The sequence below is a fragment of the Sciurus vulgaris genome, assembly GCF_902686455.1.
Source record: "Sciurus vulgaris genome assembly, chromosome: 7".
NCBI lineage: Eukaryota > Metazoa > Chordata > Mammalia > Rodentia > Sciuridae > Sciurus > Sciurus vulgaris.
In genome coordinates this window covers 95,736,584-95,752,782 of record NC_136467.1, presented here as the reverse complement: position 1 = coordinate 95,752,782, position 16,199 = coordinate 95,736,584, and the positions used below count along the sequence as shown (strand labels likewise).

At 38.2% G+C, this 16,199-nt stretch overlaps 1 pseudogene across 1 annotated transcript; it reads left to right on the top strand.

Annotated features, from left to right (window-relative positions):
- Positions 1-14,844: 14,844 nt before the first annotated feature.
- Positions 14,845-15,951, top strand: LOC306665747 (mitochondrial import inner membrane translocase subunit TIM50-like; annotated as a pseudogene). Its single transcript has one exon. The product of its transcript is annotated as a mitochondrial import inner membrane translocase subunit TIM50-like (transcript).
- The last annotated feature ends 248 nt before the right edge of the window (positions 15,952-16,199 follow it).

The following is a 16,199-nucleotide window of genomic DNA, read 5'->3' as shown; positions in this document are numbered from 1 at the left end:
AATCTGAGATTTTTACCCTGGTTACAGGAAAATAATTTAGGCTGCCACAGTTTCAGGAATTTTGACAAAAGACATAAGATTTCCATATCAAGAACAAAGAACTTCAGTAATCATGACACCAAGTCAAATGCATTTCATATTTGCTTTGGTTCATGTTATACCCCTGGTGCCAAAGGTTGATGCAAAAGGATTCAGGTTGATACTGCAGAACAGATAATTTGCATCACAATGGAGAACTCTGAGCTAAGAACCACCTCATCCTTTAAAGTGTTTGCAAACTCACCTGCTTGAATCCTGTCTTCTTAAGCAATGGAATTTTTCCTTAGTTCCAGAAGAAGACACTATTTCCTTTCTACTAATACATGCTATGCTTATCACAGAGCCCTGAACAAGACTTTGCATAGAAAACATTGCAGACACACAAGAAATCTACCAAGTCAACAAGTACAAGGCCAGAAGCTGTTTTTATTTAAAAATTTCTTAACATTCTTGGTCATGTTTGATTTTTGTGGTTGACATTTTGAAACAGTGAGTCTAAACATGTTTTGATTATGACAATTAGTTATCTGAATCCTGGTGAACACTGTACTGATGCTTATCCACTGAATTCTCATCTTGGATTACAAATAATAGCATTCACATCTAGAATTCATGGATGACCCATGATGCCAAAGTCATGCAAATGAAATGTCTATTGTGTTTAAAAATTTATTAAACCCTGAATTGTCAATGGCCTCTATTTAAACATATAAAGATTTTTATATTTTTATATTTTAGACCAGAGAGAATGATCTTCTTGTTACACAATAACAGTAGTAAGAAAGTAGTCAGGTAGTTTAGAAAGCTACCTGGCAGGCAATAGGATCCTGCTAATGCTCTGGATTTTTTGGACATTTTATTATATTCCTGTATTTCTAGGCAATGCCCTAGAATACTTTCTAAACCATGCAGTACTTTAATGATACCATTCTTCCATGATAGGCTAAAATTGGATCCTTTCCTTGAGATGAAGGGGAATATTACTTTCTAATGAACAACTAGTGCCTATATTTGCAAAGTTGTGTCAGATTTTTACAATGTCTGCTTTTATTGAAAAAGAAAGTGAAAGAGTCTTGGAGAAAGACTCACATAATTTAAAATATTCTCTCTGTTTTAAGGCTACTTTGTCTCCCAACAACCTTTTCTACTCTACAGTTTGAGGTTAACCTATTATAGATTTGAGCAAGAGAAGAAAGACACTGTGAAGGCTAATTTTGTGTGGCTACTTGACTGGGCCATGGCAGGCCCAGCTTCCTTGAGGAAGCATTATGTTGTGTGTGCCTGTCAAGGTGCTTCTGGGTGAGATTAACATTTGAATCATACACTGAATAGAGTGGATTGTTTCCTTCAGGTGCAAGTCTTCTTCATCCAGTCTGTTGAAGGCCTGTCTAGAATTAAGAGGCTGAGTGTGGGAGAATTCATTTTTCTGCCTGCCTGTCTTCCATCTCACACTTTCTCTTCTAGGTTTCTAGTTTGACAACTGGAAATTTTGGGATCTCTAATCTTCATAACTATGTAGGCTAATTCTTTATTTAAATATACCATCAGCTCTCATTCTCTGGAACCCTAAGACAGATCTACAGGAGCAGAACAGCCATCTGCTGGCTTCAGGCAGTGGAGCACAAGCAAACCTCAGAGCAGAAAGGTAGAGGAGCAAATCATGAGACTGCAGAAACAAACCTTCTAGAGAAAGTCCACTATCCACATATCAACCTGGAAAATCCCACAGAGAAAACACATGCATTTGAGAATCAACCTGGCCAGGCTAGTAACCCCTACAAAGATCCTTGCAGAGTAGTTGTAGCTATGCTGATTCAAACACTTTGAAAAATATTTCAAAAGTTCAGTGACTGTTTATTTGGAGAATCATGAATTCAGGAAATTCCCTTTGTCAAATTTGCTTTGATTTAATTGATCACTTGGTGAATTGTGTTTTGTGCGTATCACAGTTGGGGAACTCTCTGTTAACTGGCCACAACTAGAAAAGAATCTGGGTACTATTCAGTTATGAATTAATATTGTGACTGCTGAAGATGATCCAGTTTGTTCTGTCTCTAGAGAAAGGATATAAGAAATAAAGATGGCTAAAATATATGAGGAAGGAACAAAACAGAAATAAAGAGTAAAGAGGTCATTCAAGCAGCTATTATTTTCTTCAAAAGTCAGTTTAGCTTTGCATGTGATAGCTAGGAGTAGGCCTGCAGAAATCAACAGATCATCTGTCTCAGCAATCCATAAAGGGAAATTCTGTGCAAAGATATTTTAAAATCTTATGGAAGATAAAAATAAGAAATGCATATTGAAAATACTTATAGAGCTAAAGATTTGTTTGTATACTCCTCAAATGAGTAGTGAATTATTTTCATATTTATCTCTTAAGCATCAATATAATTCTAAGAATCAAACTGAAGTGCATATAAAAGGTATCTGAAGTTGAACTGCTATAGAAGGTAAATTTTCTTAGCACATTTTTTTTTTTACTATTTTTATGTTGCTGATATTTTGTATTCCTATGTATTTTATTCTTATTTCTCTAGAAATAATTGTGATGTCCTTCATAGTCACATTTAGTTTTGCCTCAGCATTAATGAGTGCCCCTTTGGAGTTTTGAATAATATAATACAGTGTAGGATCGCTAAAATTCAAAATATCCTCATAATGAATGAAAAAAATCCTGAGGAATTATTTGTGTTTTGTCATGTGATATCGTGTTTATACATGTAGCTATATCATAAAAATATATATTGATCACTAGCTTTATTTTTATTTATTTTTTTTTATTTATTTTTTATTTTTTTTTTTATTGTAAACAAATGGGATACATGTTGTTTCTCTGTTTGTACATGGCGTAAAGGCATACCATTTGTGTAATCATAAATTTACATAGAGCAATGTTGTTTGATTCATTCTGTTATTTTTTCCCTTCCCCCCACCCCTCTCACCCCTCTTTACCCTCTATACAGTAGTTCCTTCCTCCATACTTGCCCCCCTCCCTAACCTAACTCTAACCCTTCCCTCCCCCCCATTATGTGTCATCATCCACTTATTAGCGATATCATTCGTCCTTTGGCTTTTTGAGATTGGCTTATCTCACTTAGCATGATATTCTCCAATTTCATCCATTTGCCTGCAAATGTCATAATTTTATCATTCTTTATGGCTGAGTAATATTCCATAGTATATATATACCACAGTTTCTTTATCCACTCATCAATTGAAGGGCATCTAGGTTGGTTCCACAGTCTGGCTATTGTGAATTGAGCAGCTATGAACATTGATGTGGCTGTATTTCTGTAGTATGCAGATTTTAAGTCCTTTGGGTATAGGCCAAGGAGTGGGATAGCTGGGTCAAATGGTGGTTCCATTCCAAGTTTTCCAAGGAATCTCCACACTGCTTTCCAGAGTGGCTGCACTAATTTGCAGCCCCACCAGCAGTGTATGAGTGTACCTTTCTCCCTACATCCTCGCCAACACCTGTTGTTGCTCGTATTCTTGATAATCGCCATTCTAATTGGGGTGAGATGGAATCTTAGGGTGGTTTTGATTTGCATTTCTCTTATTACTAGAGATGTTGAACATTTTTCCATATGTTTGTTGATTGCTTGTAGATCTTCTTCTGTGAAGTGTCTATTCATTTCCTTAGCCCATTTGTTGACTGGACTATTTGAATTCTTGGAGTAGAGTTTTTTGAGTTCTTTATAGATTCTGGAGATTAGTGCTCTATCTGAAGTATGATTGGCAAAGATATTCTCCCACTCTGTAGGCTCTTTCTTCGCATTGCTGATAGTTTCCTTTGCTGAGAGAAAGCTTTTTAGTTTGAATCTATCCCAGTGGTTGATTCTAGCTTTTATTTCTTGTGCTATGGGAGTCCTGTTAAGGAAGTCTGGTCCTAGACCAACAAGGTGAAGATTTGGACCTACTTTTTCTTCTATAATCTGCAGGGTCTCTGGTCTGATTCCAAGGTCCTTAATCCATTTTGAGTTTAGTTTCGTGCATGGTGAGAGATATGGGTTTAGTTTCATTCTGTTGCATATGGATTTCCAATTCTCCCAGCACCATTTGTTGAAGAGGCTATCTTTTCTCCATTGCATATTTTTGGCCCCTTTGTCTAGTATGAGAAAATTGTATTTATTTGGGTTTGTGTCCGTGTCCTCTATTCTGTACCATTGATCTACCTTTCTATTTTGGTACCAATACCATGCCGTTTTTGTTACTATTGCTTTGTAGTAGAGTTGAAGATCTGGTATTGCAATACCCCCTGTTTCACTCTTCCTGCTAAGGATTGCTTTAGCTATTCTGGGTTTCTTATTCTTCCAGATGAATTTCATAATTGCTTGCTCTATTTCTGTAAGGTACGTCATTGGGATTTTAATTGGAATTGCATTGAATTTGTATAGCACTTTAGGTAGTATGGCCATTTTGACAATATTAATTCTTCCTATCCAAGAACATGGAAGATCTTTCCATCTTCTAAGGTGTTCTTTAATTTCTTTCTTTAGTGTTGTATAGTTCTCATTGTAGAGGTCTTTCACCTCTTTTGTGAGATTGATTCCCAAGTATTTTATTTTTTTCGAGGCTATTGTGAATGGGGTAGTTTTCCTAATTTCTCTTTCTGAAGATTCATCACTTATGTATAAAAATGCGTTGGATTTATGGGCATTGATCTTGTAACCTGCTACTTTACTGAAATCACTTATGAGTTCTAAGAGTTTTCTGGTGGAATTTCCAGGTTCCTCTAAATATATAATCATGTCATCAGCGAACAGGGATAGTTTGAGTTCTTCTTTTCCAATTCGTATCCCTTTAATTTCTTTGGTTTGTCTAATTGCTCTGGCCAGAGTCTCAAGAACGATGTTGAATAGAAGTGGTGAAAGAGGGCATCCCTGCCTTGTTCCAGTTTTTAGGGGGAATGCTTTCAGTTTTTCACCATTTAGAATGATATTAGCCATGGGCTTAGCATAAATGGCCTTTACAATATTAAGGAATGTTCCCACTATCCCTATTTTTTCTAGTGTTTTGAGCATGAAGGGGTGCTGTATTTTATCAAATGCTTTTTCTGCATCTATTGAAATAATCATGTGATTCTTGACTTTAAGTCTATTAATATGGTGAATTACATTTATTGATTTCCTGATGTTGAACCAACCTTGCATCCCTGGGATGAAACCCACTTGATCATGGTGCACTATCTTTTTAATATGTTTTTGTATGCGATTTGCTAAAATTTTGTTGAGAATTTTTTGCGTCGATGTTCATTAAGGATATTGGTCTGAAATTTTCTTTCCTTGATGAGTCTCTGTCTGGTTTAGGTATCAGTGTGATATTGGCTTCATAGAATGAGTTTGGGAGGGTTCCCTCCTCTTCTATTTTATGGAATACTTTGAGAAGTATTGGAATGAGCTCTTCCTTAAAGGTTTTGTAGAACTCGGCTGAGAACCCATCTGGTCCCGGACTTTTCTTTGTTGGTAGGCTTTTGATGACTTCTTCTATTTCAGTACTTGAAATTGGTCTATTTAAATTGTTTATGTCCTCCTCATTCAGTTTAGGCAATTCATATGTCTCTAGAAACCTGTTGATGCCTTCAAAATTTTCTATTTTGTTGGAGTATAGATTTTCAAAATAACTTCTAATTATGTTTTGTATTTCCATCCTGTCTGTTGTGATATTTCCTTGTTCATTCCGAATTTTAGTGATTTGGGTTTTCTCTCGTCTTCTCTTTGTTAGTGTGGCTAAAGGATTATCAATTTTGTTTATTTTTTCGAAGAACCAACTATTTATTTTGTCAATTTTTTGTATTGTTTCTTTTGTTTCAATTTCATTGATTTCAGCTCTGAGTTTAACTATTTCCTGTCTTCTACTACTTTTGGTGCTGTTCTGTTCTTCTTTTCTAAGGCTTTGAGCTGTAGTGTTAGGTTGTTTATTTGTGAGTTTTACTTCTTTTATTAAATGCGCTCCATGAAATAAATTTCCCTCTAAGTACTGCTTTCATAGTGTCCCAGAGATTTTGATATGATGTTTCTTTGTTCTCATTTACCTCTAAGAATTTTTTAATTTCCTTCTTAATATCTTCTGTTATCCATTCATCATATAATAGCATATTGTTTAATCTCCAGATGTTGGAATAGTTTCTGTGTTTTACTCTTTCATTTATTTCTAACTTCAATCCATTATGATCTGATAGAATACATGCTAGTGTCTCTATCTTCTTGTATTTGCTAACATTAGCTTTGTGGCATAATATATGGTCTATTTTAGAGAAGGATCCATGTGCTGCTGAGAAGAAAGTGTATTCACTCTTGGTTGGATGGAATATTCTATAAATGTCCGTTAAGTCTAAATTATTGATTGTGTTGTTGAGATCTATGGTTTCTTTGTTCAATTTTTGTCTGGAAGATCTGTCCAGTGGTGAGAGCGGCGTGTTAAAATCACCTAGTATTATTGTGTTGTGGTCTATTTGGTTTCTGAAATTGAGAAGGATTTGTTTGACATACATAGATGAGCCACTGTTTGGGGCATAGATGTTTATGATTGTTATATCTTGCTGATTTATGCTTCCCTTAAGCAGTATGAAATGACCTTCTTTATCCCTTCTGACTAACTTTGGCTTGAAGTCCACATTATCGGAAATGAGGATGGATACTCCAGCTTTTTTGCTGAGTCCATGTGCATGGTATGTTTTTCCCCATCCTTTCACCTTTAATCTATGGGTATCTTTTTCTATGAGGTGAGTCTCTTGCAGGCAACATATTGTTGGATCTTTCTTTTTAATCCAGTCTGCCAGTCTATGTCTTTTGATTGATGAATTCAGGCCATTAACATTCAGGGTTATTATAGAGAAATGATTTGGTTTCCCGGTCATTTGGTTCATTTTTAAAATTTTGTTTATTTATTTGTTTGACACAACTTGTTTCCTCCTTTATTTGACAATTCCTTTAGGATAATTCCTCCCTTTGCTGATTTGCTTCTTTGTTTTTCATCTCTTTCCTCATGGAATATTTTGTTGAGAATGTTCTGTAATGCTGGCTTTCTTTTTGTAAATTCTTTTAGCTTTTGTTTATCATGGAAGGATTTTATTTCATCGTCAAATTTGAAGGTAAGTTTTGCTGGGTATAAGATTCTTGGTTGGCATCCATTTTCTTTCAGGGCTTGAAAATGTTGTTCCAGGACCTTCTAGCTTTTAGGGTCTGGATTGAAAAATCTGCTGATATGCGTATTGGTTCCCCCTGAATGTAATTTGGTTCTTTCTCTCACAGCCTTTAAAATTCTGTCTTTATTTTGTGTGTTAGGTATTTTCATTATAATGTGCCTTGGTGTGGTCTGTTGTAATTTTGTGTATTTGGAGTCCTATAAGCCTCTTGAACTTGATTTTCCATTTCATTCTCAGATTTGGGAAATTTTCTGATATTATTTCATTGAATAGGTTGTCATTCCTTTGGCTTGTTTCTCTAGGCCTTCCTCAATCCCAATAAATCTTATATTTGGCCTTTTCATGATATCCCATAGTTCTTGTAGATTCTGTTCATGATTTCTTACCTTCTTCTCTGTTTGTTCAACTTTGTTTTCAAGGTTAAATATTTTGTCTTTAGTGTCTGAGGTTCTGTCTTCCAGGTGTTCTATCCTATTGGATATGCTTCTATGGAGTTCTTAATTTGGTTTATTGTTTCCTTCATATCAAGGATTTCTGTTTGTTTTTTTTTCAATATCTCTAACTCTTTATTGAAATGATCTTTTGCTTCCTGTATTTGCTCTTTTAACTGTCGATTGGTGCGATCATTCAATGCTTGCATTTGCTCTTTCATCTCATCGTTTGCTTCTCTGATCATTTTAATTATGTACATTCTGAACTCCTTTTCTGTCATTTCTTCTACCTGCTGTCATTGGGTTTTATTGATGTAACATCTAGATTTGTTTGCAGCATTTTCTTTCCTTGTTTTCTCATATTGTTCAGATATCAGTGGACCGCTGAGATATTGCAGATTTCCTCTGTTGATTTACAATGTCCCTGAAGATTTCTATATTTCCCCTCTTAGCCTTCAGTAGGCTGAAGTCTTGGAGGAAGTTGATAATGCGGTGCTCCACAAGGAAGCTGCCTCTCTAGGAGTGGTGGCCTTCAGGTGGGGTATATTCCCTGCTAGTGGGCAGAGGTGCCTCCACTTGTTGACCAATGGTCATCCAAAGGGGACCTAGGCTGTGGGCTGAGGCAAGGCCTGTTTGGGCCTGTGTCTCTGGTTTTACCGTCCTTGTGGGGAAACCTCACCAGGCAGGGAAGACTCACCCAGTGGGGAGGTCTCGCTGGTCAGTTTCTTCCTAGAGGTTCCCCTCAATTTACAGCTACTGCCTGGGCTGGGCTGCCTTCCTCTGCAAAGTTTCCAGGGGCCCGGCCCTACCTCCTGGGCCTGGGTGCCTCACCCTTCGCAGATGAATCTCCTTAGGCTGCCCCTCCTCAGAGAATTTGCCCATAGGCCTGGAACCTTCGCTCCGCCCTAAGCCTGTCTCTGTGCGGCTCTTCCACCCAGAAGCCTCCTAGATCCTGGGACCCTGTTCTGCACCTAATCGCCTGGCTGCGTGGCCCCTCCTCTGAGCAGCCACCTGTGGCCCCGAACAATCGCTCTGAGTCCCAGAGACCCGCCACAGGCTCTCTTCCTCCAGACAGCGCCCCAGTATGCCGGTGCGGTCACTAGGAGTCCAAGAAACTCACTTCGTGCCTCCTCCCCTCCCACCAACCACCCGTAGCCCGGGCCATCAATCACTCCCGAGTCGAAGTGACCCCTCCCCGTTCCTCCTCCTTCTCCAGATAACCCCCCGGGTGTTCAGGAGCAGTCCCTTGAGTGGCTCTGAATCCACGTGACCCGCTGCACGGGTCCTCTGGGCACCGCACGGAGCTCTGGTGTGGCCACTCACGACCAAGCGTCCCACCACGCTTCTCCTCCAGGCAGCCCCCCTGTGTTCAGGAGCTGTCACTTTAAGACCAAACAACTCACCACTCGCCTTCTCCTCTGAGCCGCCGCCTGGAGCGCTAATGCAGTCACTGCGAGTCCAAAGGACCCGCCGCGCTCCTTCTCCTCCTTCTCCTACTCCTCCGGGCAAGCCCCAGGGTTCAGAAGTGGTCAGAGTCCAGAGCTCGCTACGCAGCCCCTTCTCTGGCAACCGCCTGTAGTTCCCTGTAGTCACCCGAATCCAAGCGGCTGCTCCTCTTCCTCCTTGTCCTCAGGGCAGGCCCCGGTGTTCAGAAGCGTCGTTCTGAGTCCACACAGCTCGCCGCGCAGCTTCTCCTCTGGCAACCGCCTGCAGCTCTGGTGCAGTCTCTCCGAATCCAAGTGGCCACGCTCCTCTCCTCCTCCTCAGGGCAGGCCCCGGTGTCCTGAGTCCACACAGTTCTCCCCGCCACTCCTCCCCCGGGCAGCCGCCGGAGCCCCAGTGGCTGCTCCGAGTCCCAGCGCTGTGCCGAGCGGCCTCCTCTACGGCGCTCCCAGCTATCCGAGTTCACTGCTCCAGCGGGGGGAGGGGCGTCTCGCCGGCAATTCTACTTCACAAAGTTTCCTGCGTTCCGGGACCCCCGTCCCATCCGGGATGCCCCCCCAGGGGGTGAGAGTCACCGGGCTACTTTGAGTTGGTCCCAAGCGTCCCAATATCTCCTCTCTTGAATCCTGAGTCCTGGAGCAACACGAAATTCAGCCACCCTCTAGGCCGCCATCTTGAAACCCCTCCTTTTTTTTTTTTTTTTTTTTTTTTTTTTTTTTTAAACTATCTTTGCTAGCTTTACGAGTCAGTGTTATGTTTCTCTTATAAAATAATTAAGAAGTTTTCCTTCTTTTCACTGTGCTGGAAAAATTTGTGAAGCTTTGTGACTCTAGTCCTTGAAGTAGAATGAACCTGTGTGTAGTCCCAGTTATTCAGGAGGCTGAATAGGAGGATCCCTTGAGTCGAAGAGTTGGAGACCAGTCTAGGCAATATAGTGAGACCCCATAGAAATATTTTCACTTCTCCCAGGGAATGTCACATTTCGAAGCAGTCACTGCCCTCACATCCTTCCTTCTTGCTTCAAAAGGTGGCCAGAATCAAAATGAGGACAAGCAAGGGCCTGGTTTCCATCCCTTAGCACTGGTGGAGTTTTTCTTCAAGGACGGTTTTAGCCGCATCCACGAGATCCAGGTAGCCCCGCACGCGGTGCCCGGAGGGGGAGCCGCCCTAGCTTTATTGATATGAATCTCAGATCATCAAGAGATATATAGGAATAAATATTGCTGACAAAAAGTCAATTCAGAAAACAATTAAATGTTTTTTTTTATCTCCGCTTTTGTGACTATACTGTTTGCTATTGTTTTTCAGCCTTCAGTGAGAGTTTTGCAGCCAAGTTCATCCCTCCCATTTAATCATTAGTTCTCATATGATTTTACGACTGTTAGGTTGACTGCACAGTATTATCTCAGTGAAGTACCTGGGGAATGTGACACTCCCTAAAAGAGTGTGCTGTTGTATTTCTTTCCAGTCTTTTTTTCCCAAGGTATTTTATTTTGTATGAACTTTATTAAATGAAGGATTTTATTGTTCTCAAACTTCAACGAACATATTTTTTGTGGATATGGTTTTTCAAATATTAGTGTCAAAACTTTCATTGTTTTTCTACTTCATATCTGTTTTTCACTTTCTTTATATCAATCTATCTATCTTTTAATCATAATTCCTTTAAAACAGTATGGTGTAGCAAAAAGAAAAGCTCCATGGATAATTTTCAAAGGGTTAGCAAGAAACATTAATAAGTTTTAAAATTACTGTATAAACTTTAAAGACAAACAAGATATTTGCACAACTTAATGTATCTGTGTGGAAATTTTTGTTAATTACATTAGTAGTTTTAAAATACATTCAACCTTCTTTGATCATTTGCCTTTCAAGTGGTCGAGCTGAGCTCCCTTCTCCTTCACTATGAATTGGAGGAAATTCCCGCTAACAAACACAGCATGGGAAAGGCAAGTGGCACATTTACTCTGAAGAAGATTAGTGAGCATTACTTTTATCAAGTAATATTAAGTGATGAAGATCAATACCACCTGTAATAAAAAAGGCTGATGTCACACAAAGATACATACGATGTCATGACAGACACATATAAGCTCTCTGATACTTTTGCTCCAAATAATTAATTTCAGTGTACATGGACACTATAAAAATTATCTTATAAGTACTCAAAAACATCCTTGCTATGGAATATAAGGAAAGTTTTACTCTTACAGACTGAAGAAAACTAGAGACATGATGACTAAATGCTGCATGGGGTCCTGGATTGGATCTGGAAGAAGAAAAGTATACTACTGGAAAACTGGGGAAATTAGAATAAACTCCAGAGTTTAGTCAAAAGTAGCCAGGCAGGGTGGCTCATGCCTGTAATTCCAGGGGCTTGAGAGGCTGAGGCAGGAGAAACTCCAGTTCAAATTCAGCCTCAGCAAAAGTGAGACACAAAGCAACTCAGTTAGATCCTGTCTCTAAATAAAATACAAAATAGGGCTGGCGTTGTGGCTCAGTAGCTGAGTGTCACTGAGTTCAATCCCCAGTACCCTCCCAAAATATTATGTCAACATATTTTATTTGGCTTCTTATAGCAACATTATGTAATATTTTAATGCTAAGAGAAATTGGAGAATTTGAAACTCTGTTGTCATTCCTAGTCTTCTATACATTTCACAGTTTCAAAATAAATGAATTGCTTTAAATGTATACAGAATTATTGTCATATTAAATATAAATTTAGTATTGTTATATTAAAAATACAACTTGCATTGTTTCACTGACATCTTTATATCACCTAACCACTTGGAAATTACAAAGACACCCTGGCTGTATTTTCCTATATTCTACCTAGTGTCCTCTAGCACAGTGTTTATAATAGTTTCCTGTTATATAACCTCATCATGGTATTCTTTACTTGTACAATTCCTGATTCACCATAGTACTCAATGCTTACGAAATGCATATATATATATATATATATATATATATATATATATATAAATCCATGTATAAATATTTGGAGAGATTCTATTATGTTTATTACATTTTGTGGTATGCTCAATATCAACTCTTTTATTTGGTTCAAAGAATTAAAAAGAAAGCTTTATCAAAATTTAAATGACTTGTTGTTCATATAAATTAATTCTTCATATACCATTACAAAGAAGTAATTAAAAACATCATTTTGTAATTTAGTAAAGTAAGATATTTTAGTTTTTCACAATCCAAAAATTCACAACTTTGTTGAAGTTATGAGTTTTTATAAATTATGCATCATAATCTTAGTATTTCAGCAGCACAATAAACTTTTATACATGTAGGGTTTTTTTTCTCAATGTGAAGAAAACTAATCAGTCTTTCAATATCAATACTCAACCCTTGAGGCACTTTTAAAAGCTCATTATACTGTAGCATAGAAATAAGATAGTCATTTTAATTATTTTTAAACCAACTGAGAACTGTTAAGAATATCTTTAAATAAGCCATATAACAGTGTGCTGATCATCCTGAGAAAGAGGTTCATTATTTTGAGTGAATTAAATCTTTTTATAGTGGAATCATTTTTTCCTCACAGGAAATCTCAGGCAAAAGACATAAAAATTTCTACAGACTCTCTTATTATTAAGAACATTTGTGCTATTATAGAAAAATATTCGTTTGTTTTACAAATATTATAGGAAAAAGTTTTATTTTATTTACACTGAAAATTTATCTGTTTATAAGTACAACTAATATTTAAATAATTTCTTCTGCGTTTTCTGTTTTAGGGGATTACACTTTCTTCATGTACTATTAAGTTATTAGGATACATTGCTTATATTATAATAATAGAAATAGACTTACCATATCAAGAACTTAGTTTATAAAAAGATTACCTTTCATTTTTATTTGTATGAAAATATAAAGCAGGGAATTTTTTGGAAACAAAGTAATACCAATTTTCAGAACTTGTAAAACAAGATGAATGATGATGTTGGTTTTTAAAACAACAACTAAACTTTGACTTTTATGCAATGAGATTTACAAACATCTATGGGAAGAAGGATTGCATTTATCCCTATTTCCTAAATGAGGGAGAGAAAAATTCAATAACTCTTTTAAATATGGAAAACAAGGATTCAAATCTATGTTAGAATTTGATCCAGAAAAATTTATATCAAATGTCTCAGGTAGTTCTAGGTAAACCTGTTGTACAACATCCTATTGTATTCTGTTTTAGAAGACTGAATGTACTGGAGAAAAACAATAAGTCTAGGGAAACATAAATTTATTTGTGATATATTCATACCCACACAGTACAATTCGCTTTACTCATACTGACATACCTCCATTTTCCCTCCCTTCCTCTTTTCTTGGAATAGTCATTATCTACTTTTCCCCTCACTGTCATGAGATCCTTCTTTCCCCCCTTATTTCTAGCTTCCACATAAGGAAAAACACACAATGAAGTGTATTGTTTTGTATGATTATAATTCACCAATAAAAAAATAAAGAGCTGAGGATGTAGCTCAGCAGCAGTGTGCTTACCTACCATTTGAGAGCTCCTAGGTTCAATCCCCAAAACCACACACACGCACATGCAAGAAAAAAAGAGAAATAAAATAAAGAAGACAGATGGTACATAGAACGACATATGATAAAATGAAAGCTACAACTATAACATTACCATATGAAAGGGAAAAAAATAAAATGAAAAATGTTTGATAATTGTATCTTAGGATAATTCCAGAGTAGGTTATTAAGTATAAGTTGTATTCCAGTTATCTTTGCTGCGCAATAAATTGCAAAGTCTAGAAGTTTAAAACAACCACTTTGTTCATCTTCTCTATGGGACAAGAATTTATTTGGCTGGAAGTCTCAGTCTCTTGTGTGGTTAACATTGAAAATGAGCTATGGTGAACGTTCAAGAGGATAGAACATCTAAGATGGCTCTGATACTTGCCTGATTTATATAGGTCATCCACTGAGGTTTTTGTGGGTGCTGTCTACTGAAGCAACCATGTAAGTCTGCTCCAACACAGCAGTTACAGGACCTACAGACTCCTTACCTGTAGACTCTGCAGATCAAAGTAAAGTGCTCCAAGAGAAGGGAGAAGATGAATAACTTTTCATAATTTGTATTACATTTCATCATCAAAAAGTGAACTTTTGTGGTGTTGGATGCTAATCATAAGTGAAGAAACAAATTTCCAAATCAAGGGTACTGTTTATATATGTTCCATGGAAGCAACTGATCTATATATGTGGGTGGATTTGTGGGTTCTTTATTCCATCCGAATGAGCATTAATCAAATAGCACACTTTCTGGATTAATATATTCTTATTGAAAGTGATTTTTCTGGAAATCAGAAAACCCACATCATTTAGCTTTTCTCTTTTTCACAGGTATTCTAAGTTCTTTGTGTTTCCATGTGAATTTGAATCAAATTCTACAAAAAACATCCTAAAGTTTGGTTACAAATTGTGTTGAATTCATAGATCAATTTTTAGACAACTGAATTGATAATGTTGCTTTGTTTTAAAAATGAGACTATCTCTCCATTTATTTAGATCTTTAACATTGCCTCAGTTATATTCTTGTTTCAGTGCATAGAGAGTGCATATTGTCAGATTTATTCCTAAGTAATTCAGTAAATCATAATATAGTTTAAAATTTTTCAACTTTATTTATTGCTGTATATACAATTACAATTGATTTTTTACTTTGACCTAGTGGGCTGCAACTCTGTTACCATTTGCAACTATGCAAATAGTAATTTTAATATCTTTTTTAAAAATTTCAGGCGTCAGTGCAAGATGACGGCCTTGGCGGCGCTGTTCTCACGCTTGAGGAGCTGGCTTGGGCTTGGGCTGGGCTCGGCTCGCCCTCGCGGGGCTGTGCACCAGGCTGGTGACGCTGCCCCCCAGAGCCCAGACAGGCTGCAGAGATTGGAAGCCGTGGGAGCACCAAGGCCAGGGGCCACAGCATCAGCCAAGCTCAGAAGGTCCCAGTTATGCCAAAAATGTTGCACTTTGGTTTGCTTGGAGTCGGTGAGACTGAGCATCATCTATATTTTCGGAAACAACCCTGTGGATGAAAATGGTGTCAAGCTTCCTGAAGAGTTCAACCATGATCCAATTCTGGTACAGAAGTTGCATCGGATATACAAATATTTCAAAGATTATAGACAGATGATCATCGAGCCCACCAGCCCCTACCTTCTTCCAGACCCTCTGCAGGAGCCATACTACCAGCCGCCCTACACACTCGTCTTAGAGCTCACTGGTGTCCTCTTGCATCCTGAGTGGTCGCTGGCTACTGGCTGGAGGTTTAAGAAACGCCTGGGCATCGAGACCTTGTTCCAGTAGCTTGCACCTTTGTATGAAATCATCATCTTTACGTCAGAGACTGGCATGACTGCGTTTCCGCTTATCGATAGCGTGGACCCCCATGGCTTCATCTCCTAACGCCTGTTCCAGGATGCCACGAGATACATGAGTTGAACACCATGTTAAGGACATTTCCTGTCTGAATCGGGACCCAGCCCGAGTGGTAGTCGTGGATTGCAAAAAGGAAGCCTTCCGCCTGCAGCCCTACAATGGCATCGCCCTGTGGCCCTGGGACGGCAACTCTGATGACCTGGTCTTGTTGGACCTGTCTGCCTTCCTTAATACCATCACACTGAACCAGGTGGAGGACATGAGACTGTGCTGGAGCACTAAGCCCTAGAGGATGATTCGTTGGAAGCTTTTAAACAGCAGCAGAGCCAGCTGGAGCAGGAGGAACAGCAGCGCCTGGCTGAGCTCTCCATGTCCAACAAGGCCCCAGTTCTCCAGATCAAGGCTTGGACAGCCATGTGTCCAAATAAGTGCAAAAAAAAAAAAAAAAATTCTGGGAGACAGAGAAAACCTGGACACTGTTAATACATTTCTACACATTAAAAAGCTCATTTTGTAATGGTTTCTCACATTCTTTGGGCATTGCTCAGATTACAATAGCCTGATCAGTTTTGTGGCCTTTTAACAACTCTTAATATCATATCTCAGTACTTCTCCCTCTCTTTCCATTTTACAGAGAAGAAAACTCAGATTTAGGATATCCCACTTTCCTTTTATTTAGAAGATTTACACACAAGCAATTTTTTTTTTTTTTTTTTGCTCCAATTTTGTCT